Source organism: Mesocricetus auratus, unplaced genomic scaffold (genome assembly GCF_017639785.1).
Source record: "Mesocricetus auratus isolate SY011 unplaced genomic scaffold, BCM_Maur_2.0 Super-Scaffold_100014, whole genome shotgun sequence".
In the NCBI taxonomy this organism is placed as follows: domain Eukaryota; kingdom Metazoa; phylum Chordata; class Mammalia; order Rodentia; family Cricetidae; genus Mesocricetus; species Mesocricetus auratus.
This window is the reverse complement of record NW_024429197.1, coordinates 55648260-55674624: the sequence shown is the minus strand read 5'-3', so window position 1 is coordinate 55674624 and position 26365 is coordinate 55648260. Positions and strand designations below refer to the sequence as shown.

Below are 26365 nucleotides of genomic sequence, written 5' to 3'. Positions count from 1 at the left end.
TCCTCTGAACTCTGTTCTCCATTTCTTACACTGGGGCTAGGACAGGCCATCTACACTAAACTGAAAACCTGCCCTCTCAGCTACAGGGAGATCTGTTGCCATATTCCCAATGATCTTCTTGAACCATTCTCTGCTGCCACGTTAGGGAAAGTATCTTTTCTGACAGAGAAGTTTATTTTTCGAAAAGAAAAGTCAGGACTTGTAGTGGCTGGGTTCTCAAAACCCAACGGTATATTACAAAATACACATTGCCACCCAGTTTGAGTCTTTCTCTGACCTCCAGAGAGGAGTGTGACATCTCAGGTGTCTCCTGATTCTGATTTTTTGGTTTTGTCTTCTTTACTCTAAAGCTGCAGAAACAGATTGCAAAGCCTGGGCGATTTCATGTTAGGTTTCTCTGAGCTTAGCAAAGCTGTCACTTTCAATGTACACTACTACTTACATTTTTTAGCTCTTGCATGTGATTTGCCGGGAGGTTCAACAATCCTATACACTCTAGCTGCATGGCCAGTATCAGTGTTTAAAAACAAAAGAGACATGTGACCTTCTGACCTCAGGAAGCAAGCTTGCAGAACTGCAGGTGTCCACTATGTCATACCCAGGGACCTTTCTTTCCTCCAAATGTAGCCTGGAAAACATAGATTTATATCCACTAGCAATGCCAACAAAACCCTCCCTCAAAAAATGAATATATAAAGAGCCAGCAAGTGCTAAGACTGCCTGTGCGTGATGGGAACTGCAGAACCATGCCCAGCTCTCTGAGCCCTTAAAGTACTACTGTCAAATTAGGGGAGCAATTTTCCCCCACTGGAGAATTCACAACTGGTTAGTTTCCCCACCTACTGCCAGTCCTCTGCTTTTCAACTGAAATGAATAAATAACCTTGGACTTTTCTTCCCTCCTCTGGGAGCTGTTTGGTCTCCCCTGAGGACAAAACTAAATGAGAAAAAATGACGCTGTTAATAATGCCGTTGCTGAAATGCCTGTACGTAACTATTAAAAAGAAATCCCACTAAGCACTTCGGCCTCAGGAGCACAGTTCCAGGCTGCAGCTCTGAATGTGAATAAGGACCAGTCCAAAGGCCTCCAGGAAGGCTCACTAGTTACTATTTCTCTACAGAGATGAATCCGGTTCCACAAGAGATTCCCAACTTTGAGAACATTTGCTCCCGGGCTACAGAGTCAGCAGCTGGCCTGCAACTTTTGTCTGATTTATTTTGAACTTTCCAAATTTCTGTCACAGTGGCCTGGCTTTGTGCACAGCATTGCAGAGGTTACATACACAGTGGTGTCTTATCTGCTGATGCTGTAGCCTTGGCCTTTTCAAAATACATTATCTTTACGTTGTTTTATCTGGGTGAGTGGATTTGCAGCTCATCTACATATGCTATGACTGGTGAAGACCGACATTCAGAAAAGTCTGTCTAAAACACCCCAGCAGTCTTTACATACTCCTAAGTGTTAGAGGTGGCTGTAGGCTCTCCTAAACCTCTGAGGCCCTTTCTCTAGCTCTCCATTGAAAAGCTGCTGCTCAGTTTCAAAGTCAAAAATAATGCACAATAAGGGGACTTGTTTCCATTTAAGTCTCAAATGAAAACTACAAGCAGCAAAAAGAGAACACAAACAACTATGCCTAAACAAAATATATATTCAGAAAAATTTATGTCTGAATGTATCTGAACCATTTAAAGACCACAACAACAATTTCAAATCAGTGAATACTGTTGAATTATGTGATGCCACACGAGTCCAAAAACAAAGTTACAGATGTGCATGACATCACATCCACTCGAAATTATGTTGCTGCGCCGTCTGACCATATTAAAACTAAATGGATGCCTATGTCGTCTAAAGAATAAAAGGAATTTATTCGGGACATCAAACAATGAATCTGTCACCGTTTAGTGTATGAAACACTCAGCTAATCAATTTCCTGTTAAAATAGCTTTCAACAATACTCGGCTTTAAAATTCATCAGGGCCAGTAAAAACCTTTGCCCAGTGCACAAGAATGCAGCCCTGACCACGGACGATAATTACCATCCTAATACTTTTATTGCCCAAGCGCTTTTCCTGTGCTCCCCATCGCTAGGCAAGAATCTGCAGTATATTGTATCAGTGAGTTGGAGTGCTTGACCTTTGACCAGATATGATTTAATAGGGACTTTTCAGCGCCGGAGCTCTCTCCATCCCTCATACCATTAAATAAAAACATTAAACCTCAAATGTAAAACTGGAAACCACAACGTTTTGCGTTTCACAACCCTTTGCAGTTTTTACTTAAGCTGCTCAAAGGTCAGCCTCTTAGCCTCCCAACACACTTCCCAGTACAGTAAATGCCCTGGGAAGTGGCTCCTTCTGATTGTGATTAAATCTGCAGCCCCTCCTCGCATGCACACATGCACCCTGCTTATTTACACGTGCATTCTTTCTAACCGCAGAAGCATGCGTGTATGACTTTCTGGACTTATTCCACTTTAGGGCTGATTTAAATGTCTGTTCAAATATGGGTTCAAAAGTTAACGCCCCCCCCACTCCCGTTGGAAGTTATAGTTACAAAGGAGGGTGCTATAAGGCCCGTTCAAAGCAAGTCAGTTAATCTTGTGTATTTTGGCGCCTTTTCCCTGCCAGCTACTGTACTTGAGGCGGTAAGGAAAACCTGGAGATCTTGTCTGTCCTGTCTCAAGTTCAGTGGCAGTTCTTCCAACCAGAAGGGGAAGATGTCCATGTTCACAGCCCTAATAATAATTCAGATCACGCCACCTCGGCATCTTGTGTCAAAGTCGAAACTGGCTTCCCCGCCCCCTTCAACCTGAAAGCTGCCAAGTCCTCACACACTCTGCATTCAACCACAACTTAATAGATGGGATGCTGTGCATTAAAATGTGCCCCAGACTCACTGTCGAAGAGGACAAGGGAGAAGGCAGACCCACAGACAAGCACACACAGACTTAAGCAGAAGGGGGAATCGTAGGCTAGGGCAGAAAACGGTGGGGTGGGAAAAAGACGCGTTAAACGGAGCAGGAAGAAATCCATCATAACCCCCCTTTTTTTAAGAGTTGGGGGTGCTGGAGGGAGAAGGGTTAACGATTCCTTCCCGAAACGGGGTGTGGATGAGTGAACTAAACTTTAGAATGACACCAATTTTAAAAGCTCTTTCACAGCAATGGGAGCTAAGCAAAGCTTTTCAAAACGTAAGACTATAAAACAAAGTGTTATCTTATAATCAGTGTTTAAGAATAAAAAGGGAATGGGCTATCTGGGCAACTAAGTATTACTTGTTGGTTTTTTTTATTTTTTATTTTGTGTGTGTGTATGTCTTTTTCCAGTATCGTAAAGGTAGAAAGTAGAGGCAAAATAGGGAGGAAAAAATTCCGGATCCCGCACTGTTTGGATTTAGTGTAATTCACTGAGTCCTGCCATACTTATGTTAAAGTTGCCGACGCTTACAAAATACTTATTTGCATTAGTTCTGAAAATTCAACACCATCATTCAAACTGTAAAGCAAAATGTGACACTTAGAAAAGGAATAAAACAGTAGCTTTTGTACAGAGAGACAGGAAATAAACTGTGTGCATGGGGTTAGGGGGTAGGTTGCAAAGGACGAACACGAAAGGCAAACAAGACCGGTCATTTGAAAGCCACATACCACCGCACTTGCACTAAACAAAACAGATCTTGAGTCTGTCCAGAACCCTGGGCCGCTGACTTCACGTTTCTCAGTTAGAAATTTGTGGTTGTTTTTGTGTCTCTTTTGTGCTTAGGGTTTTGGGGGGTGTTTTTTTGGGGGGTTGCCTGTTTTAAAGCAACGCCGGCGTAGTCTGGTACTTTTTAAAATGTTTTCTTCACTGCCACACTTCCTGGCCCAAGAAGAAAAGCAGGTCGAGGTAAAATCTGCAAACAGGCTGCCCTCTGCGTAGAAACCCAGCTCCCGCTGCTCGCCCTGGCGGAAGACTCTCGGCCAACTCCCACGCCGTGTGCAGTGTGAGTGTGAGCGTGTGTGTGCATGTGTGTGTGTGCAAGTGTGTATGTCTGTGCGTGCATGCGTGCGTGCTTACGTGCGTGCTCCTTCTCTCCCGGACCTCGCCGCTCTGGGATTGGCCTGGTCGCCCGTCCGGGCCTCCCGTCCCGCGGTGCCGCCCCGCCCCGCCCCGCCCCTCTCCGCCGGCCCGGGCGCGGGAAGCCGCTGTTCGTTTCCGCCTGGCGGCGGGAAGGCGCGGAGAGGAGGAGCCGCGAGTGGGCGGGCCCTTGCCGTGGGGGCGTGGCACCGCTGGGTGTTGGAGCGGCCGGTGCTACCAAGCCCAGCGCCTCTGGCTGGGCTTCCTTGCCGGTTCCCCTCCACGTGGCCGGCGCTGCGACCCCTGCCTCTCTGGCTTCGGTGCAGACGGAGACCAAGAGGCCCCTTTCTCCGCGTCCTCAGCTTTCAAGCGCTCGAACTTGGGTGTTTGTAGCTTAGACGGTGCGAGAAATTGGCAGAGATGCGTAGGAGTAAGAGTAGTAGGCACGAGAGAAAGCAGAGAACTCTTGACTCCTGGACTCCAAAGGGGATTGGATAGTGCGTTAACATTCACAAATAAACCTGTTTTAATGAGTAGTTTTGGAAGTTAAATATATGGGGCAAGGGGAATGCCTGGATTTAAAGTAATCCAATTATTTTCATCTTAAGTATACTTTTGTACTTGCGTGGTCAACACTTAAGGATCAATCAAAGTCAGTATAAAATTGTGCTCTAAAATGTAAGGTTTTAAACATAAAAATATAACATTAGCCATAAATGCACTTAGTTACTAACCCACATGTGTTTGGAGATTTTGTTACAGGGATCCTAATTATATAATTGCTCAACAGGCAACAATAGCTTCAAATAGCCTCTAAAAACCCTGCTCAATTATATGATTACCAGTGAGACCAAAATCACCCCCAATGAATTGCTCTTATCTCTACTAAACATGAACATGTCCGTATTTCAATCCCAATTGTGTTTATCCTCAAAGTTCTGATGGCCTTAAACAATACCTGTAAGGTTCTCAGTCCCTAGATATATACATTGTGAATAAAGAAGACATTTGGCCTGATTACAAAAAAGTTCCCTTCCCATACACATGTAAACATATATGAATGGTGTTTAACTGTTAATGCATGATATACATTCCAATTTTCAGTGCTAAGATTATTAATAAAAAAAACCTATTGGTGACCCAGTTAAATTTTAGAAAATGCACCATTTTTAAAAAATGGGCTGTTAGCTGCAAATTTAACAGTCCCCAATGCTCCCTCCCCAAACACCAATAGGATAACATGTCTACACAGCCACATAGCTTTTAGGAAGGGAGATGAGGCACCAGCCAAGAGGGCAGACACACATGTGTCATCACCATCACACTCAGCCCTGGCTTGTGAGAGAAATTTTTCCTTGCAAGGTCTGTCTTGCTCCATGTTAAGTGATTTTAACAACTTGCCAGTGGGGTCATAATTCACTGAACACAAGCAGCTAATTCAAGTGGGTTACAAACAAATTGCTTTGCATTCTAGGATTTACCAATGGTAGTTTTGCGGTCAAATTTATCTGTGAAGCATTCCAGACAAAATATACAATGTGAAAAATTCAATGAGCTACACACAAAAGTATATACAGCAGAGGAGGGAGTGTTTTCCACAGGCAATAAATACCCTTCCAGGTGTGTCACAGGAGGCATTTCCTGTTACCTTTGGAAATCCACAGTGAGCTCCCATTCTTCTCAACATCTGTCCCATGCAAAGAAGAAGTGGCATGGTAGAAAGAATCTAGTTTTGTTTAGGAAATGTCTTAAGCAAAAGAAAAAGAAAAGATAATGAAGGGGGAGAAAAGAATGATCCCCACGCTTATTATGACACAGAAAGCTACATGCTCGTGTCACCTGTCAGTGGATTTTTTCCTAAGTGTATTCTTTAGTGATAAAATGTACCATTGCATGTCACCTTCAGGGTTTTGTAGATTATCTTTTTTCTGTCGGCATGTCATGCCTCTCTTTCAACGTGTGACGTTATAAGACGACTTGTTCCTATGCCGATCACTCTTCTCCTGTCAAATATGTGCATGGCATCATTAGATAGATGATGCTCCGAATTTGCAAAATAAGGAGATAAATTTCCATGTATGTCATACAGAAATCTCTTTATAAAATTTTTATTCACCTCCAAGTATTGTCAATCCTTCGATTGGCAAGTGATTATCATCTTTTGATCTACATTGCTGATTTTCTTGGGTTTATAGTTGGAAACATAAATAACTACATGTTTTCATGTAGGTGTTTCTTTCTAAATGATCTTGGTTGACAACCTTTCCAAGAATATAATTAAGATTTAATATCTTCTTATATTCTCTTTTTTAGAAATTCTAATTACTAATTTTTTAAAAATTATCAATGTCCAATGGCCGATGCTGTCTGGTCATTTCAGAACTAGGGACTGCCTCGCTAAAGTTGCAGACAATTCATTCCATAGTACTTACGAGGAGCGTCTAGCAAGTTCTCACTTCAGATTTTTCTGGTTCTTCCTAAAGCCAATTAACTGGTAGTGCAGTTTCTGTATGTTTTCTTCAAACTAAGAAGTTTTTAATATGCTAGCAACATCTGTGTGTTTATCCCTGAGAATAATTGCTAATTATTTCCCAAAGCCATGTATTATTACAATGCTTGATGTCATAATTGAAGTAATTCCTCTGCCCCATCTAAACCAGTAATTTTCAGTCATTGCTCCAAAGGTGTTTTTTGTCTTCTCTACTTCCTGAAAATATAGGAAACATGTTTGTATTACTTTATATTAGTAATGGGAATGCTAATTTATTAGGTTATATTTAGTCTTTTGTTTTACCAGAAACTATTTGAGTTTAATGCATATAAAAAGTTAGTGGAATATTGAATACTCAATGCTAAATCAAACATACATCATTTTATAAATAACTGTATAGTTACTAGGAATTTATTAAAAAAATCATAGAAATAATGTATTTCTTATTGCCTGCAGGCAATAGTTTTAATTGTGTCTTTGTTATTTAAAAGTACTTTAGAGACTTAAATCTGGACATTTACAAAGTGCCAGATTTGAGCATTTTGTTTGAGTTAACAGATAGGAGCTGTCTGTCCAGGTCTTAGTCTTATCAAGGAAAAGAGAATGTATACCACATGTATATCATATGTAGTACCCTGTGAGAGGAAAAAACAAGCCTTAGTCACAGTTTCTGGTAACCTTTATTTTTCATTCTTACAGCAACCTTTAACTATAACCCGCTATGCCTCTTCTATAGACACTGTTGTAAAAACAGTTTTTCACACCAAGTAGTTGCCCCTCATTCAGAATTGTATCTACAGAGAACTTCAAGAGATCTCTTGCGGTGAAGTTGAAACTGCACACTGCCCCGAACACACAGAGTCATTTTGTAGCCACAGCGAGTGTGGGCACAAAAATAAACACCCACATGCCGTGTCCTTTCTTCCACTGGGCGCACGCTGCACCTGTGCACACAGAGATCTGATGACATCTGCTAACACAATAAATCTCAAGTGGTTTGTGGTGTCATCAAAAACCTGAGCTGGTGGTAAGGCTCACAGCCTTACTTACCAACCCCAGGCTATGGCCTTGTTAAATTTCACAGGCTAAACAGAGACTGTAGGACTCATTCCACATACTTCAAGAGCAGGTTAAGGCTGTTTAAAAAAAAAAAAGCCTATGACTCAATATGTGAAAAATCTGCTTTCAGATTCAACAGTGGTAAATCAATGTCTTCTGGCTTCAAAAAAAAATATATATGGCAATTGTTAAGAATTCTTTATTTAAAGTATCAATCATTGCTTAGCCTACTTGTGTTTTAAGATTTCCTTCAAAAAAAAATGAAGCATTTTCAATTGAATCTTCCTATCTTGCTTACACTTTCATATAGCTAGAATTTTAACTATCAAAATGCCTATAAAAATAGGGAATAGATTTGAATTGGTTTCACTGTAACGATGATCAAATTGAGAAAAGAAAAACCAAAAGCTTTCTCAAAAATTTTTTCAGAATGGTTTATGCCATATGTAAAGTTTCGGGGACAACCAAATTACTAAGGTATTTTAGGGCTTTTTTTTTTTTTGTCATTTCCAAAAAGTTAGAGTTGTCTGGCAATCCAAATACTAGTAAGACAACAGGATACAAGGAAATTCTAGACATTCTATTATCCTTCAGCCTCAGCCTGCCAAAGGACCGTCCTGTTTTGTTTTTTGCTTTGTTGTTGTTGTTTTTGTTTTGTTTTGTTTTGTTTTGCACAGTGGAAAGTAAAGTCAGCATGAAATTCCTTGAGTTTAACCCTGTAGTCAGTTATGCCCAATGTCGCAGATTCCTAGTGTCATTTCTAGGGCATATTGGTGTCATTTCAAATTGTCCATTGCTTGATAGGATCAATCATCACACTTTGTGTCTTTAGTACGTAGCTCAGAAAGTGTAAGTGCAGACTGGGAGTGAGCTTGGGAGAATGGAGTCCTTCTGCAAGCATGACCTGCGCACTAGTGTGGCCCATCCTTGCTAAGCACTGCAGTAAGGGCAGGGACAGGCTTTGGAGGGCCTCTGCATTTATGATACAGAGGGCTTTGTGTGAATATTCTCTTCCAAATTTGCTTAGCAGAGAGTCAAGTTCACACGGGATCTCCTGAAAACCTCTGCTTGGACTCGTGAAAGAATAACCAGGGCTTTCTGCTCACTTTACAGGCAGTTGGTGTGGATTTGTAGAATGAAAACATTCTTACTAGAAACCAAAGACAATTTTAATGAAGGACAATAAGTCAGCTGCTCTTCCCTCCCCAACCCTGCTCCCTGAAACAAAATCAAATCCCCTTCTACTATATTCAGAAGCCACACCAATGACATTGGGAAATTTCTGATACCACTAGACTACAAGTTTGGGAAAATTGTTTGTTTGGGGTTTTCTTTTTCAGGGAGGTGTTGCTTGTTTTTTATAGACACCAGGAAAAGAAGGATCAGAGACAGGAACAGTATGAAGTGGGAAACCTCATTACACAGTCTAACCAAGTATGTGATTAGTGGTGACTGCTTCTTCCAGCTAACGGGTCAATGGTGGTCTGCAAGCCAATATACAGAGTGGGGGGAAATGCAAGGTTCAGTGTCACCTTCACTCCTTGTCTATGTCTCCTTCAGACTTTCTAGTGCCCCCTGTATCGCCCTTCATATTCCTTTCCCTATTGTGTTAAAAATAGGACTCTGGAAACAAGAATAGAGGCACTTTGCACAAACAATCAACAAGATGAAAAAGGCATCCAATTATAATCCTATACCATAAAAACTCTTTCATCTGAGCATATTTCCAACAGGTACTTTTATGTATAGTATTTGTCTATTTACAAACCTAAGGTGGACAAAATCTTGTAACCTTTCCATTCAGCCTCTGTTTGCATTGTTGAGAATTGTGTGTGTTTAGAAAAGAACAGCCCGCAAACGCTAGAAGATGATTTCGAGACTTACAGATAGGAGGAAGAAACAAAACCGCCACTCCCTGGGGGCTGTTATTGTTAGAAATTAATTGTTAGAGTTTAAAATAAAGCCTGGAGATTTTATTAAAAAATATAAACACACTGATACCCTTGGAAGGGGGACGGTGAATATCTGTCTGGGTCAGTACTGCCCAGAACCAAGAGGCTGAAGCAGAGTGTCCACTCACTGGCTATGTGATGGGCCTTGGTCTCCTTATCACTCCTGGTTCAATTACCGTGTTCCGCTTTCCTCCTCCAGATGACAATCCAAGAGCTGCCTGGCTAGCTTATGATAGCTAACAGTACTGGCATCACAGAAGAGATCTCCTGACCCTGAACAACTGCTCGTACTGTCAGTACGTAATTCAGAGAATACTGGCACATGGCTCCCAAGTGCCAATGTGTACGGCCTCGCCAGAACCACTGTGGCCTCAAGCTCCATCACAGACAAAATGTCTGAGGGTGTCCACACCTCTCCGGTTCCTGGTCATAATTAATGTTAAATGTTCATAGACATATGAACCCATGGACCATGGGCTTGTGCACAGTGGGGTCTTTCCTTTCTCTTATTAAATCTGAAGAGCACAAGGTGAGTGAGGCTAGTCAATGGGAATGGTACTACATCTTCTCTAAGTGGTACCGGAAACAGCTAGTAGAAAAATTAAATACTTTATAACAATCTTGTCATGGAGATGTCTTATAGATAATCCCCATCCCAGAAAATAAAAAAAGCACATACCTCTAAAGAAGGATTTTCTGACCTAAACCAGGACACATGGTACAACAACCAACTTTCTTTTAATGGACTTAAGATTTGAAGAATTTTACATAGGAGTTTTTTTTGTTGTTGTTGTTTTGTTTTATTCAGTTAACAATAGTTTAATAAATGAATAAAAATCAGCTTTGGTAACAATCACTGCCACCTTGTAGCTACCATTAAAACATCCCCAAGAGTCCACCTTTGCTTGTAGAGTTATTCTTCAGAGGGGAGACCCGCTTTTCAGGTATTGGTCCACACTATCCCCCGGTGGGCCTGATGATACACAGCCAACATTGGGAGCCAACTGTAAATAATTGAGGAGCTCATACATTATCTATGCTCTGGGGCTATGGTTACCTTCTTGGAGGGTGCAGGCAGTTCCATGTCCCACCAAGCTCCAGGCTTGCTGGCAGAGCAGTCTCCATGGCCTTTGCTGCTGCAGTCTGGACACTGTACCAGAGCCAGATCAGACCCCGAGCAACCTTTCCCTAAGGGCTGAAGAGGCAGGCTTGTCGGGGCAGCATTTTAAATACCATCCAAAACTGATCTTTTCCTCCAGTGTGGTCCCTTTAGGCCTTTAGGTCCCTTTTAGCACCTTCACTAAGCAAGGTCTCCCTAAGACAATAGTTTTCCCAGTCTTGGTTTGAAAGGAGAGTTGTGCCAAGGGATAGAAAGTATCGTTTTCTCAGGTGTCACCCCAACTCTGCTCTGTCCTGGGTATGTTAATTGGTTATCTCAGCCCTTTCAGAAGCAAGGAGCCTGAGGCTTGGTAAAGTTAGCTAGCCCACGGAAAGTCACTTCTATCAGTCAGGTCTGATGAAATGAAAGAAACCCCATGACAGGGCAGCCTACAAGACAGTTACCACTAGAGGCAGGTGGCCCAGATCAGAGGTACCTTCGGAAGCTATGCACATGCCTTGGAGAGAATTTATCACTCTTCTTTTGAAATTATCTTTAGGACCCCAGGCACATTCTTTAAAATATTATCAATGGGTTAGATCTTCCTTCTTTGAATGTGGATTTGGGTTTTGGATATAGACATGATTCATTCATTACCCTGTGGTGTTTAAGGAACTTATCCAGTTGGGTAAACCAGTTTGGCTCTAAAACAAACATAATACAATGTAACAGGATTGTTATTCCTTTCTCCAGTATGTTCTGAAGTGAGAGTAAAGGTTTTCCAAGATAGATTCAGAGGCACTGGTATTTGGGGGTTCTGATCCTGATTTAGTCACCAAAGCTCTGTGACTCTGGGCAAGGTGTGTCACAGTTCTTTGCCATGTTCTCTGGTCCTCAGACAGAATATAACAAAAGAATGTTTTCCTTAGTGTTTGGGAATCAAGTTGTTTTTTTTTTCATTTGTCAAAATGCTTAAGATCTTTTCAGAAGACAATTCTATATTTTATTAATTCAATAAATAATAAATATTCCCCAAACACATCTGCCCTCACCTTTCCACAGTGGGAGGGGCGATAAGCAAGAGTTGATAAGATCTATAAACAACGACCAGATTGTAGACTGGAAGATAGGGACCTGGGGGTCCACAGGGTCTAGCAAAGAGCTTCCACCTCCAGTAACAGTAAGAGGGTCTCACTAGTGCCCAGTGCACACAGGCACGGGTTTGAAGGAGAGCATTGTCGTCAGAAGTGAGACTTCATTTCACTTCACCCCTAGGTCATCTTTGGGAAGGAATAACAGTTTAACAGCATCTTGAGTGAGCACCCTGTGGGGCTTTGTGCTCAGGAACAAAACGGTGCACTGCTGACAAGAACAGTCTCCAGAAGTTTAGTAATGACGGAAAATGGCGGGGCCCATCTCAGAAGTACTGACACAGCGCTGGTGAGCAGCTGAAGAGGAAGGTCCTCGGGGGACAAAGGACTACCTACTATGTCTCGGAGACAGTCTATGGACAAAAATCCTGATCCCCTTGCCCAGAGTGCAGAGGCCTGGAGTGGGGAGCAGCACCGGGGTGGGGGATTGAAGATGGGGTTAACAGAGATATGGAATATATGCGCCCTTGTTCTGGGAGTGTTGACTTCCCAGATTGTGTCAGGAACATGACTTTAGAATTCTGGAAACCTGGAAGAAAGGCGTTTAGAAAAAGAAGGGAAATGGGACTGTGCAGCGGCTCACAAGACAGAGAGTGGCTCCAAGGTCCTAAGGAGGACAGGGGAGAAGCAGGCTGCAAGGAGAGCTTGAGCAGGCTTTAGAGGCACCTGCCCTTCGGCCACAGGTTCTCTAGGACAGCCTGCTCCTTCTCACCGTCCACTGGCTAAAGTCTGTATTATCCTCCGGGACATCTGCTTCAAAGGCCCAGCGCTGTCTCCATTGTGCGTTTGAGAAAACTGGGATAAAGCAGAGAGTAAATTCCTCACGTTCTGGCCTTCCATTCCCTCCCCAGCTAGGCAGCCTGCATGAGGCTGACCTAGACCCTCTGCATGTGGGCAACAGTTGTACAGCCCGGTCTGTTTGGGGGACCCCTAGCAGTGGGACCAGGATCTGTCCCTGGCACATGAGCTGGCTTTTTGGTCCCATTCCCTATGGTGGGATGCCATGCTCGGCCTAGATGCAGGGAGGAAGGGCTTGGTCCTGACTCAAGTAGATGTGCCAGGCTTTGTTGACTCCCCATGGGAGGCCTAGCCCTTTCTGAGGAGTGGAGGGGGAAGGGAGTAGGAAGGAGGTGGGGATGGGAGGAAACTGGAGAAGAGGAGGGAGGGGAAACAGTGGTTGGCAAGTAAATTTTTAATTTTTAATAAATAAGTGAGAAAGAGTAAATTCTTCAAGAGTTGAACCTAGGCTGCATACGCCTAGGATCTTGGCTCTTTTTACAATGCAACTTTCTCTCACTGTCACATAACCTGACCCATTGACCCACCCACAACCCATCAGAGCAGTTTGTGAGGCTTCAAAATCTCCCCATGCATTAGGACCCACAAATCCCTGACTGGTAAGTAGGGTTGTAAGCAGCCTTGGTATAACCTAACCAAACCGATGGCTAGCTGGTCAGGATTTACACACACACACACACACACACACACACACACACACACACACACACACACACAGAGTCCATAAAGTGCTTACCTGGTAAGCATGGGGACCACATGCTTGATGGCAAGACTGACATTCAAATTTAAAGATTTAGGTACAGTGGCTGGTGCTAGGAATTCAAGTTCTGGGTAGGTGGAGTTAGGCCTAGGCCTGACAGTCTCCCTAGCCAACTTGGTGAGTTCCAGGCTAATAAGAGCTAGTCCCCAACTCAAAAGAGGCAGGTAGGTAAAAGGTGCTGAGGAATGACATCCAGTGTTGCCCTCTGGGCACACACACACACACACACACACACACACACACACACACACACACACGGATGCTGGAACTAGGCCTAGAGCAGGCCTGCTATCCCAGCTGTTCAGGAGGCTGAGAATGAGAACTGCAGACTCAAGAACTGCCTGTATTGCAGATTGAGCCCAAAGCCAACATGAACAACGCAGGTCCTATTTCAAAATAAAGATTCAGGGTGGTCTGAGGATATAACTCAGGACTAGAGTATTTGCCTGGTTTGTATCAAGGAAGAACCATCTTCTGTGTTAGCATGCACAGTGAACATGTGCCGTGAGAGGGTTGCTCAGAGGCTTTATCCTGCTACCCTTACCCATGCCGAAAAAGAGAACACTGAGAAAGTGGTACACCTCTGTGACCCCAGCACCGAGGAGGCTGGACTAGGAGGACAGAGTTAGAAGCCAGCCTGGGCTACGTAAGCAGACCCCATTAGGAAGCAAAGAGGAAGAGGAAGGGGAAAAGGACAGATTGCTGGTGATCCAGAAACTACTTCCTACTGTCTGACAATTACCACACTCAACTTTCTCCTCATTTCTAATAATGCAAACTTATACCGCCTGCTTTCAAGCTTACATATAAGGAGAACAGTGTAATGGCTCCCTTTTATGTCTGAATTATTGTGTTCAGCATTTTCTGTGAGACTCCCTCCTGCTGTTGCTGATAACAGGCAGCCCCCCCAACTCTGTATGTGAAATTCTATTGTATGCGTATACACAATTTGTTCTACACTTGACAGCCTCTGGATCATTTCCAATTTGGAGAAATATCAATAACAATGATGTGAACCTTGTCCTGCATGTTTTCTAGTGTACGAGCATGTGTTCTTCTTAGGGCACAAACCTATGTCCAGAATTTCTGGAGTTGGCCTGTAAGCTTGCCTAGATAATGCTGAAGAGATGTGCAAAATGCCTGGCCTGGATTTCACTCCTAGGAGCAGCCTAAGAGTTCCAGCTGTTTCTCGTTTTCGCCAAAACTTTTGTTTCAACCGATATACAGCAAGATAGCAGTGTACTGTGAATTTTCATTTTTCAAGTGACTAAAAGAGGTTAAGTTCATATTTTTTTCTGTCTCTTGGCCATTTGGAATTTCTCTTTTTTATTATCTACTCAAATATTTTGCCATGTTTAGTTGGTTCTTCTGTCCTTTTCTTATTGACTTGTAGCTGTTCTTTGCATATTGTAGATAAACAGTTCTTTGCTAGTTGAATCTCTTGTAGGTTTATTTCTCTTCCCTCTCAAAGATGTGGAATTTCACTCTTTTAATGTCTCCTTTTGTGTTTTCTTAGAAAAAGTATATTGAAATGTGGAAGAGCCACACGATAAGCTGCATATATTTAAATGGTATAGCTTGACATTTTTCACTCATACATACACTGTACCTTTTTGTCATTCCTCCCTCCGAGCCTCTGTCCCTGCAATGTCTGTTTGTTTTTAATCAAAATAGCTTGATGTTTTAGATAAATGAAGCATACAGCATATACTCTTTTTGCTTGTTTATTGTATTTTTCTTGCTATTGTGCCTTTTATTGAACAAAGTAATTTTGATAATCAACATTATTGTGTGCATGCATATTTCTTTCTATTCTATGGCTTTGCACTGTATAATACAAAATATTATCTGGTGAATGGTCACCAGATTATGTCCCCTTTTTGAATATCATAAAAGGGCAATCCAGGTCTCCATGTGGGTACATGCTCTCAGTTCTCTTGGAAATACCTGGGCCTAGGAATGGTCTCTTTTCTCTTGAAATGACACGGTGTTTTCTAATAGTCTGAGGCTGTGCTGTTACAATTCCACCAACAGTGGCTACAAGTTCTAGTTTCTCTGCATGCTCATCAACACTATGCTCAAATGTCCCCACCCCTTTCCACTCCTTTTTCTTCCTTTTTTTGGATAGCTACTCCAGTCAATATGCAATGTGTCCCATTATCTGCTTGGCATCTATTTCCCTAAAGGCTAACAGTGTGGACATGGCGTTGTGCACGTATTTATGTCTCTATAGCATCCCAGCTGAGGCATCTGCTGTGGTTTTTTTGTGTTCTCATTGTTGAGTTTTAGAGTTCTCTATATTGCGCCTGCAAAGCCTTTGCCACATAACTGATTTGCAATATTTTCTGAGTCTACGATTTTTGTTTTCAGTCTTTTAAGATTGCCTTTTGTAGAGCAGATTTTTAAAAATTTTGATGAAGTCAAAATTATGGATTGTGCTTTTGGTTTCTATCTAAGGCAATTTGCCTAATCTAACAACACAAAGAATTTTCTCCATAAATTTTCTTTTAGGATTTTTATAATTTGATCTTTTACACTGAAATCTAGATTCCATTTTGAGTGAAAGTTTGTGTTTAGTGCAAGATATATGAAATTTATAATTTTTCACATGGATACCCAGTTTTTCAGCACCATTCATGGAAAAGACTTCTCTCCATTCACAGTCTTTATATATTTGTGAAAACTCAGCTCAGGTTTTGTGTTCTTCTGAACCACTGACCTTTTTGTTTACACTAGTGCAAAACACAATCTTGGCTATTAGAGAGCATTGATAGAAGTGTCAAGAACTAGGTAATATTAGCTCTCCAAATTTACTCTTTTTAAAGACTTTTTTATCCTTTCCACATGTATTTCTCTCTCTCGCCCCACCCCGTGTGTGTGTGAGTGTGTGTGTGTGTGTGTGCACACGCGCACGCACGTGAGCAAAGATGCAGGTGAAGACAATGGACAACTTTGGGGAGCTGTTTCTCCCTGTCCACTTATGTGGGTCCCAGGGTTAGAACTCAGCTTGTCAGTCCAGTGGTAAGTGCTCTTCTTACCTGCTGAGCCAGCCATCTTGCCCTAAATTTACTCTGTATAATTTGGTCTTTCAGTGAACTCTTCTGATTGGTTCCGTTGTTGTTTGTTTTTGACAATTTTTTCTCCGACAAATCTGGAATTCACTTAGCCAGACACTCTACAACTTGGATCCAGAAAGAGCACTTATGCATGCATTTCAGTTCCCCTGGCCCTGAGAACTGCAGTCTTTGTTATTCAATGGTTTGAAATACCTGATGCCCAAAGGGAATGTGAATGTGAGCAGTATTAGCCAAATAGTCATTGACTACTGTTATAAACTGACAACTGCTGAGACTCTGACCTTTTGGGGAAAAGATGTTAGACTGACAGTACTTGTGGGGGTCAGAGAAACACAGGTATGAAGGAAAGGATCTGCCTAGTCATAGCGGCAATGGAAGTCATTAGCCTTGTACTCGGGGTGTGGCAGGTATCACTATTCTCTATTAAATAAGATGCTTCTAATTTCACTTCCATGTCAAAGACCAACAAATCTGACTGTGAAGGGCCAGTATTTTAGACAGTGCCACCTTCAGGAGCATGTACAATGTCCTTGTGTAGACCCCTGATGGGTCTATGTTGTTTGGCTATACAAAGGCCTGCTTAGGGGCTAGAGAGATGGCTCAGAGGTTAAGAGCACTGACTGCTCTTCCAGAGGTCATGAGTTCAATTCCCAGCAACCACATGGTGGCTCACAACCATCTGTAATGAGATCTGGTGCCCTTTCCTGGCTTGCAGACATACATAGAGGCAAGATGTTGTATTCATAATAAATAAATAAAATCTTAAAAAAAAAAAAGGCCTGCTTAGAAGGTTCCATATAGCTTGACTGAGCAGGCATGATTGGACAGTATGTTAGGTGAATGTGTCTAAAGGTTTCATGTTGGTGGACTCTTCTGCTCTCATTATACAGAAACTCTAATAGTTTTTAGCTTTTGTGTGTTTTTTTCCTTTGGTTTTTTGTTTGTTTTGCTTGCTTGTTTGTTTGCTTTTGTTTTTGTGTGAAGTAAGGGACCCTGAGTTTTCATGTTAAAGAACACATAGTTTAGGTTTTGCAGGCCATAATTTCTGAGGCAAGTCCATATCTCTGCCAACACTATACAAAGGAAGCCAGGGACAGTCTGGATATGACTCAATATTGTTTTATTTCTGGACATGGAAAACTGAATTTTATATAATGTTAGTATATCATATAATATCATTAACCTTTTATTTTTGTTTTGTTCCCAAACATTTAACACTAAATAAAATTTTTAAAGCTTTTTGGCTCTCAAACCCAGGAGCCGGTATGTTCTGTTAAGACTATAGATGAAAGTTGTCTTTCTCTGCCCCAGGGACGTCATGTACAGCAGGTATAACATGGGCAAGAAGTCAGAGCAGAATTTTTCATGAATGTTCCATAGGAGAAACCCAAAATTCCCTCAATGGTACAATGGATAAATATGGTAGAGTTTACTTACACACAACATATGGTTGGAAGAAGCGAGCCATGAAAGAAATCAGGCAGCATGGTTTTATTCATCTACAGTTCAAAAAGAGACAGAAATGTTGAAACCACAAACAAAAGAGAAAAGCCAGGAAGTGGCCATAAGAGGATCCCTTGTTAGGCCTCCAGGAGAAGGAGGTGACAGGGAGAGCCTTCCTGTCCTGGCAATGCTGTCTCTTTAATGAGGTGGGTACTTTCTCTGAATTGATCCTTTTGAATTATACATTTTATGTTCATGCTCAGAAATGCTCATCCCTTTTCAATTTCAGCTTCCAGTCTCTAAACTTATGTTGGCACATGCAGCTTCGTTGGAGTAGGGATGTCCTAGGACTCCACTGAAGTGACTGTGCAGACCTTTGCCATCCAGCTGGCCCTGGGCTTTGCATTTCTCAAGGAAGGTCTTGGCTTTTCTACATTCAACTGTTTTTCTTTTCATGTAACTTTTGTTTCAGACACTAGAACTCCCTGCCAAATTCCCTCAAGGTCAAATTCACATTATTTTAGGTTCCATTGTGCTGAAGCCTTTCTTGTTTGGAAAGTCTATTTTTCCTAATTTCAAAATGCAATTATAAATAATTCAATCACACTGGGCTGGGTGAAGGATGTCTATGTTGGCCGCTTTCCCTTTGTCCTCTGCTCCCCAGGGCCCTTCCTCCTCTTTACACTTTTACCTTCTGGCTCTCTCTGTGTGGCTGTGTGTTGCTGTTTTCCAGGTAGGGGTGAGTTGAAAGGAAAGGTGACAGAAATGTGTGATTAAAAGGGACATGAGTGGGGGAATGAAGCAACTGTCATTAGAGCCTCCACCCAACCTATGGCCTTGCTGTGTGCTCACAGCCGGTGGCCTAACCTCTCTGGCTTTTCTGAGCCCACTAGGAGATGTGGGAGTAGCTGTTAGGAAGAGTTACTGAGAATTAGACACTCAAGGGCAGTAAGTGACGCATCCAAGCTCAGCACCCAGGTACCTGTGGGAAACACTGGCAAATATGAATTTCCGTTTCCTTCCTTCCTCTCCACCCTCCTCCTCTCTCCCACCCTCCTTTCCTCTTTCCTTCCTTCTTTCTGAGCTTCTGCTGCAATTTTCTCTCTGTCCTCATGATTACATCTATCCTTTGAGCCATCGCCTCAAGAGAGAACAAGGGAGTAAGCAGCTCGGAGATGGAAAACATCGTTGGTGGAAGGATTCCACGAGGAACTTCTCATTTCCTCATTAGCATGGGTCTGCTCACATCTAGAACCCCGAGAATACAAGTCTTTGTCACAAACTGCAGAGCCCCAAGCTGTGCAGACAGGTTAGGACTAAGACTGCCTTCAGTTTGAATCCTGTCTTGCATATAAACACTACAAACGTTGGGCTTCTGTTTGTTTGTTTGGGAGTTTGTTAAGTCAGGTTCTTCCATAGCTCCAGAGGCTTGTCTTAGACTCACCATGCAGCCATGGTTGGCCTTGAGCTCCTGATCCTCCTGCCTCCATCTCCCTGGCTCCGATATTAAAGGCATGTGGTACCACACCCAGCTTCAAATGTTGGATGCTGTCACTGCTATTGTTCTTGTGGTTATTACTGGTTTTTCAGTACTGTGCCAGCACGTGCAACAGAAGTTCTGCCTCATTTGCCAAATTCACACCAAGTTACAAATGGTAGAGATGGTTCTTTCTTCTGGCGTTTCCCAGTGTCCCCTGTCATTTCCCCCTCTAAACATTTCACTCTGCTTTTTCCAGAATAAACATCATTATAATTGCTTCTTGTTCACATCTCCGATATCCCCATGGCTCTTGCCACTCTCACTGGTAGATGCAACACCTCTGAATTTACTACCATCTGCAAATATCATTAGCCATTGTTTATTCCCTCTCCCACACTATTAATGAAGATGTTAATTAAGACCAGAACGAACACTGACCCCAGCAGCAATCCACTAGACACTTATCCAACTGTATAAACTTCTGTTAGTCATTACCCACTGCTCGTAGACATTACCACCCCTGCATTCTCCTCATCTGCTCCTTTGCAAGAGACTGAGAGAGAGAATTAAGGGAGCCCAGAATTATTTAAAAATCACCACTCTGATGCTTAGGGTCTGGGGAAGGGGCTCAATGGAGCATCCGAAGAGTAGCTGTCAGGAATATGCATGATTTAAGTGAGCCAGCCTCCAAAACTCTTTGGTTCCTGAGACATTAGCAAATCAAGGTAAGGCCGGATCACAGGAGGACAGATTACAGAACTCTCACAGCAGTCATTTCCTTTTACATCACAAAGAAAAAACAAAAAAGAGGCCCAAGAGGTCAAGTGATTTGTCCAAGGTCACAAGCTGAGTTAGGGATGGTACCAGCTTTCAGACCCATGCCCACTACAGAGGTTGTGTTCTTACCTTGCAGGTTAGTATTCACCTCTAAGTCTCATATGTGAGCAACACAGACCCTACCAGCTTCATGTTCTATTTCTAGAGTGCCATACTCCATGGTAGGAGTGAATTCATTGCGTGCTTCATATCAGAGGGGGCATTGTGCATTATAATATACTGGTCTCCTGGCCTATAAATCAGTGTGCCCAACCCCCACGAAGTATTAGAGGCACTCAGGAAGGGGAAAAATACTGATGCCCACACCACATTTCTAGAAATTCTGATTTAATTGCATTGAAGGGAAGCTCAGGCATCATTTTTGTTTTATCTTGCGTCTAAGATTTGTTTGTTTTTATTTTGTATGCACTAGTGTTGTGCCTTCTTTGTGTGTGTGTGTGTGTGTGTGTGTGTGTGTGTGTGTGTGTGCACCATGTGTGAACAGTGGAGATCAGAGGAGAATTCAGGTTCCCTGGAACCAGAGTTACACTTAGTTGTGAGTCACCATGGGGGTGCTGGGAACTGAACTCTGGACTTCTGCAAGTCTGTTTAACAATGAGCCCTCTCCCCAGCCCCCAGGCACTGGTATTTTTTTTTTAAAACACCCTAGGGACTCTTTTGCATTCAGGATTGGGAGACACTAGAGGGGGAAAGTGTTCTACAGAATCCTCAATGGAGAGGTTTCCCTTCTACTGGAGAGATCAGCAAAGAGTCTCTCTAACACCCTTGAGAAACAGCCGGCCACTGTCCTGGGCAGGAACTGCTCCTGGAGCCTGGGGGTGGCCTTTGTACCTAGCATGCCTTTCAAGCTTGCCTTTAATTCCGTAAGCAGTGGTATCAATTGTAAAGTAGTGCTTCCTCTCAGGTTACCTAGGAGAGAGTTCCTGGTAGAGCATCAGTGCTGGACTACTAGAAGCAATGTCACACAAAGAGCAGAGGGCTCAGCATTGTTGGGGGCGGGGTCTTACTAATTTAACCTACTGGACCCATTGAAGTAACAAATGCCTTGTTTCCACCATAGGGCAGTGAAACCATATAGTAGATAAGACAATTGGTTAATAAGAAAATATAATCTCAGGCTTCTTCTTAGACAGGAGCACAAAAGAAATCAATTCAAGGTTTTCGGAGGCTTTTAGCATCCCGAAGTCACATACTGTGGTCTTTCCCATTTCAGACAAGCGCCTCCAAAGGACTAAGTGACAATCCACATCTGTCAGAGCTGGGGTGCTAAAATCACATGCTTGGTCTTGCAGGTTGTTCACAGCTTAGGGACACTAGGTCCCTGACAGCTGAAGTCTTCATGGGGAAGTACTTCCAGGAGGAATGGACAACTGTATTTGTAGTTTACAGAAAGGCAGCACATGAGCACCCGAGTGCCCAAACAGGGAGAAATACAAACAAGGAACTTCCCACAGCCACGCCCTAAGTAGTAGAGATCACCAGGACAGAGAAGCAAGAGCATGGGATAATGAGGGATTATCCACCTCGCCAGCACCTCTATCACCTTGGGCCTCCTGGTGGCTGCCCAGGCTGAGATAAAACAGGAAACTCACACAGGAAGCCGGGAAGTGTGGACATGGAGAATCAGCAGAGCACACAATAAGGCCATGGAAGAAGGAAGTGGGAGGTGGGATCTTGTTCAATGGATCCTTCCCCCCAGCCTCCAAGTCAGAGGCTCCAGTGTGGCTCCCAAGCCTGAGGAGCACTGCTTACCACAGCCAGGCAGAAGGCCCCGCCAGTGAGTGCTTCCAGATGCACTGATGTGTGGCCCAGAACAGCTCCAGAAACATTGCTGGCTAGAAAGTGACTTCCCGGGAGGGGGGAGGAATCAGTCATTTTGACACAAGGTCAAAATACCAAGAAAACAGTATTCCCAACTGGGACTCTTCTGGGCCAGCACAAGAGTTCACTAGAACACACCCCTTTCTGTTGCTCTCGTCTTAGGGTTTCTGGCCAAAGGGCTCTGTCTAGCACGCTGCCAAGGGCAGACCTCTAGAGCTGTGTCGAAGCCTGCACATATAAGTTAGGTGCTGCACAAGGGTCTCCCCTCTTAACTTTGGAGAAGAATGAGCCTAGAGGGGAGACTAGATAACACAGCCCAGTGATGCCAGCTGAGAACCAGTGACTGCAGGCGACACCTGGGCACTGAAGGAGACTGCTGTGTGGCCTACAGGGCCCAGACAACGAACCAGACAGCAGTGAAGGTCCCCTTAGGACACAGACTTTGGTAGACTTCCCCTTTGATTATGCAGCTTGGGGAGAAAGCCAGTAAAGGGAGAAAAGAGAAAGGAAGGAATGGAGGGAAAGGAAGGCAGATTCATTCATTCATTCATGGTGCTGAAGCACACGCAAGGCCTGGGCTTGGCTTCTTCATGTATGAAAAGCCGCTGTTCTTTAGAAAATCAGCCCAGGAGGGAGGGCCGGCCGGCTCCCTTCAAATTCCTCTCTTCTCTTCTGACAAGGGCTACCCCCAAATAAACACACATGTTTACACAAATATACCTGTGTGCACACGTATACTTTTTAAACAATTGTTTTAGGCTATGTGAATGCTCTCTCACTGAGCTAGAGCCCCAGCCATATGTACGCTCTTGATAGCATCAATGTTTCCTCATACTGTCCTCATCGCCAAGCAACCAAACAGCGAGAGTAAATTTGCTGCTTCTGTTTTTAATTCTCATCTAGGGCTCAATGACTTTCTCCCTTCAGGATTGCCCCATATATGTTTTTGTCTCTGTATTAATTACTGAAGAGAAGAGGAAAAGAGGGGATGGGGGTGAGGCCAGGGAAACAATTTGTCCTGGTTCCGTGGCCGGGGCACACAGTGCAGTTGTGGCATAGGAGTAGGATGAACACTGCCCTGACTGTGGGACTCTCAGCTCTGCTTCCAACTGTCCCATCCCCACAAGGAGACTAGTATTCATCAGAATTTGTTCTTCTCTAGTCCTCGGAGAAGTATTCTTTTACAGTCACTGCTTTCAACTACCCTCTACAAGAAACCAAAGACTTTGCTGCCATTGCCAGGGAAACCCCTTACCTCCCATGAGGGGTTGGGGGTGACAGGCCTGTGGCTAAATCCAACAGCAGCTCTCCCCATGGGTGTGGGTGCCTGGGCTCACCCCTGCTGCCCGTTGAAAAGGGGGCTGAGGCCTGGGCCAGGCGGTCCTGAGCAGACACAGATGCCTGAGGAGGGCTGGCACAGAAGGGGTTATTTGAAAGGAAGGGTGAAAGGGGCCAAGGCTATTGGCTGGGAGCTGGTTCCATGCCACAGCCTCGGCTGACTGCAGTTCCCGTGTCCACTCTTTCCTTTCTCCATCTCTCGCTTTCCAAAGCTTTCTATTCACTCTCCAAAGAAAAGCAATCCCCAGGCCAAGTTGTTTACAGTATTTTATGAAAGTTTAAAGGGGAGGGGAACAGAAAAAGAAAAGAGCTGGATTCGGGGGGGGGGGCGCACAGGGGAGGGGGCCTGCTGCAGGGGAGAGGGGAAGAGAGAGGGAGTGAGAGAAAGAGAAGGCAGGCATGCATGAGAGTCCCAAGTGGTGCCAAGCAGTGAAGAAAGGGTTGCTTGGGGGTGGGGAGTATGCCAGAGCCTTACAGAAAGCCGCAAAGAGCCCAGCCGGGGGAACCCAGGAAATTGAAGTGCAAATGGACTTTGGGTCCTCCTGGCAAAGACCACTGCAAAGAAAACACAAAAGGGATGCCCGCAGAAGGCACAGGTTCTGCGGGGCTGGGCAGTTAAAGGAGAGCTGCCGAGATGGTCTAAGAAATGGACAGATAATAGATAAAGGCCAGGGGTGTTCGTGTCCTGGAGGGGGGCACAAAGGTGTCTGAGACAGAGTGGAATTTAAAAGACAAGACACACACACACACACACACACACAGAGCTAGACCCCAAGAGAGACACAGGGAGTCACACAGAGAAAGACAGAAAGGGCTTTGGGAGGGGGTGATGAGTGGGAGGGGAGAGAGAAGGTCTAGAGCCGAATGGGGAGACTTGGCAGGTGGACAGGAGCAGCCCGCCAGGCCATAACTGCACTTGCTGTGTCTAGTCTATTGTTGTCTCAGTGGGGACAGGGGGAGTTGTTTGTTTGTTTTGTTGTTTGGCCTCTTTGTCTCTTTTGTTCCAAGCAGTTAGTTTGCTTCTTTCCCAGACACTGGGCTGATAGAAAACCTTTATGGATTTTTCTTAAAGGGGCAGGATCAGCAAGTGTACCCATATTACCCGTTTCTCAGTCCCAACTCTGTTCCTACCCAGATAACTGTCTTAGCTTCCTTTCCTTTCCTTTTGGTTTTTTTATACATTTTTTTTAATGGAGAGTTGGTGCTTAGGGTGTTTTGTACCTGATTAACAGGAATAAACTGGTCAATTTCTTAGTATCCACTAAGCCTCCCCCTCTATAGTGTCCAAGACTTAAGGGGGAAAGAAGAGAAAACAAAAATAGGAGAGCCCTAAACACAATCATAACATGAAAACGATGAACACCACCTTCTTCCTTGCCCTCTGAATCTAGGCCTGGGGGTTAGAGGCACAAACGTGAAGCCCTCAGTGAGCAGAAGAGGGCCTTGGAAGGGAGCGGTCTGCAGGTTCTGCCTCAGCCTCTCCCACCCGTCCCAGGCTCCCGGATGTTAGGCAGACCTCTGAGGGTTCTGAAGTCTGTCCTGAGTCCCTCTGTGGCTGCATTAACCATCAACACACAGGCAGAGGTGCCCTGTCAAAAGGCAAACTTAATGGAGGGCTAACTTTAATAGAGACATAGAAGAGACAGACATCCCTCCTGTCTGACTTTCTCCTAGGAAGAACTCCAGCCTCCTGTCCTGCCTGGCAAAAATTCAAATAGGTTCAGGTGTAAAGGAGACAGGTTCCAAGAGAGATTAAAAGCAAAAAAAAAAAAAAAAAAAAAAAGAAAAACGTCCCAGTCTGTGCCCCTCCTCATTCCTGTTCCCTCCAGCTTCCATTCTACTCTCCCTGAGGAGCCCAGCCACCTTTTTTCCTAAGTGCTATCTTAACATCTAAGGCAGATGTTACTCACCTGCCTTAGCATCCCCCTGAGAAATCTGAAGTTCTGGAGACTCAAATGCACTGGCCGAAGCTTTAGCAGGCTACAAAGGGGTGGAGACAGGGAAGGGACTGGACTGGAGCTCCTTTGTGAGTGAGGTGTTTTACATTCTTGAGCAGAGTGTAGCTTCTGCCCTGCAAGGGCTGACTTCCGGCGCCGTGGTGGGTGGGTGGGTTGGTGCAGGTAGCCCAGCGTGGCTCTGCGGGGATGTGGGGTGTGTGGGGGTGGGGTTAGGTGTTCCCCTCCAAGAGTTAGGGACTTGAAAGACAATTCTGTGGGAATTTCAAAGTTGAGGGCAGCACAGGCACCTCAATTTTTCCCTTCTCTTGCCTTCCCCAGGAAAAGGCTCATTTCAAAGTCAGAGCAGGAGTCCCCTGTTTTGCTTTGAGGGTTCAGAAACCTGCTTTGATTTCAGGTAACACCCAAGGAAGCTTTCTCTAACATGGTTCTTACTGTAGCTCTGGCTTCAAAACCTGGCTTGGGCTGGCTTGGTGATGGAGGTCTCCTGGGCTTGTGGAGGGTTGCAAGCTTGGTTCCAGCTTTGAGTAAGGTTTGCGAGAAGTGCTTAGTAGGGAACCCTGCCGGAGCCCCTGAGCTCCTGGCTCGGTGCTTGTCAGAGCAGTAGAAAGAGCCCGCTGCAAACGGAGGTGGGAGTAAGATCGCCCGATGCTTCCGCCTGCGCATTTACTTTTAACTTCGACGTCACGCGGTTGCCACCTGACCCTGAACAAAAAGCCGAAACTGATTCTGATTCCCCAGACACTGGGTCATCCTGGAACCCTCTTGCCCTTAGGACGTGATCTATGACTGAGGATAGGAGCTCGCTTGCGATGCTAAGTGGGGGTCATGATGAAGTTCCCTTTCATGCCTGCCTCTCTGTGGTGGTGGTTAGAAAAGCTCAGAACCAGGGTTACATTCCGTTCCCCACAGGCTTCCGGCGAGATCTAGTTTCTCTGTAACTTTCTTATGGACCTTGCGGCTTGGAAGCTGAACCCTCCGGCGAGTAGATTTGAACCCCAAATCTCTAACTTCACTAATCTTAGACAAAATATCAGATTAAGCCA

The 26365-nt window shown here is 44.1% G+C and overlaps 1 protein-coding gene and 1 long non-coding RNA gene across 6 annotated transcripts in view; one reads left to right on the top strand and one right to left on the bottom strand.

Moving 5' to 3' along the window:
- Nfib (nuclear factor I B) overlaps nt 1–26365 on the bottom strand; it is a 412093-nt gene that overhangs the window by 216051 nt on the left and 169677 nt on the right. The window lies entirely within an intron of this gene.
- Nucleotides 1–26365, top strand: part of LOC121144035 — a 39309-nt gene that overhangs the window by 1441 nt on the left and 11503 nt on the right. The window lies entirely within an intron of this gene.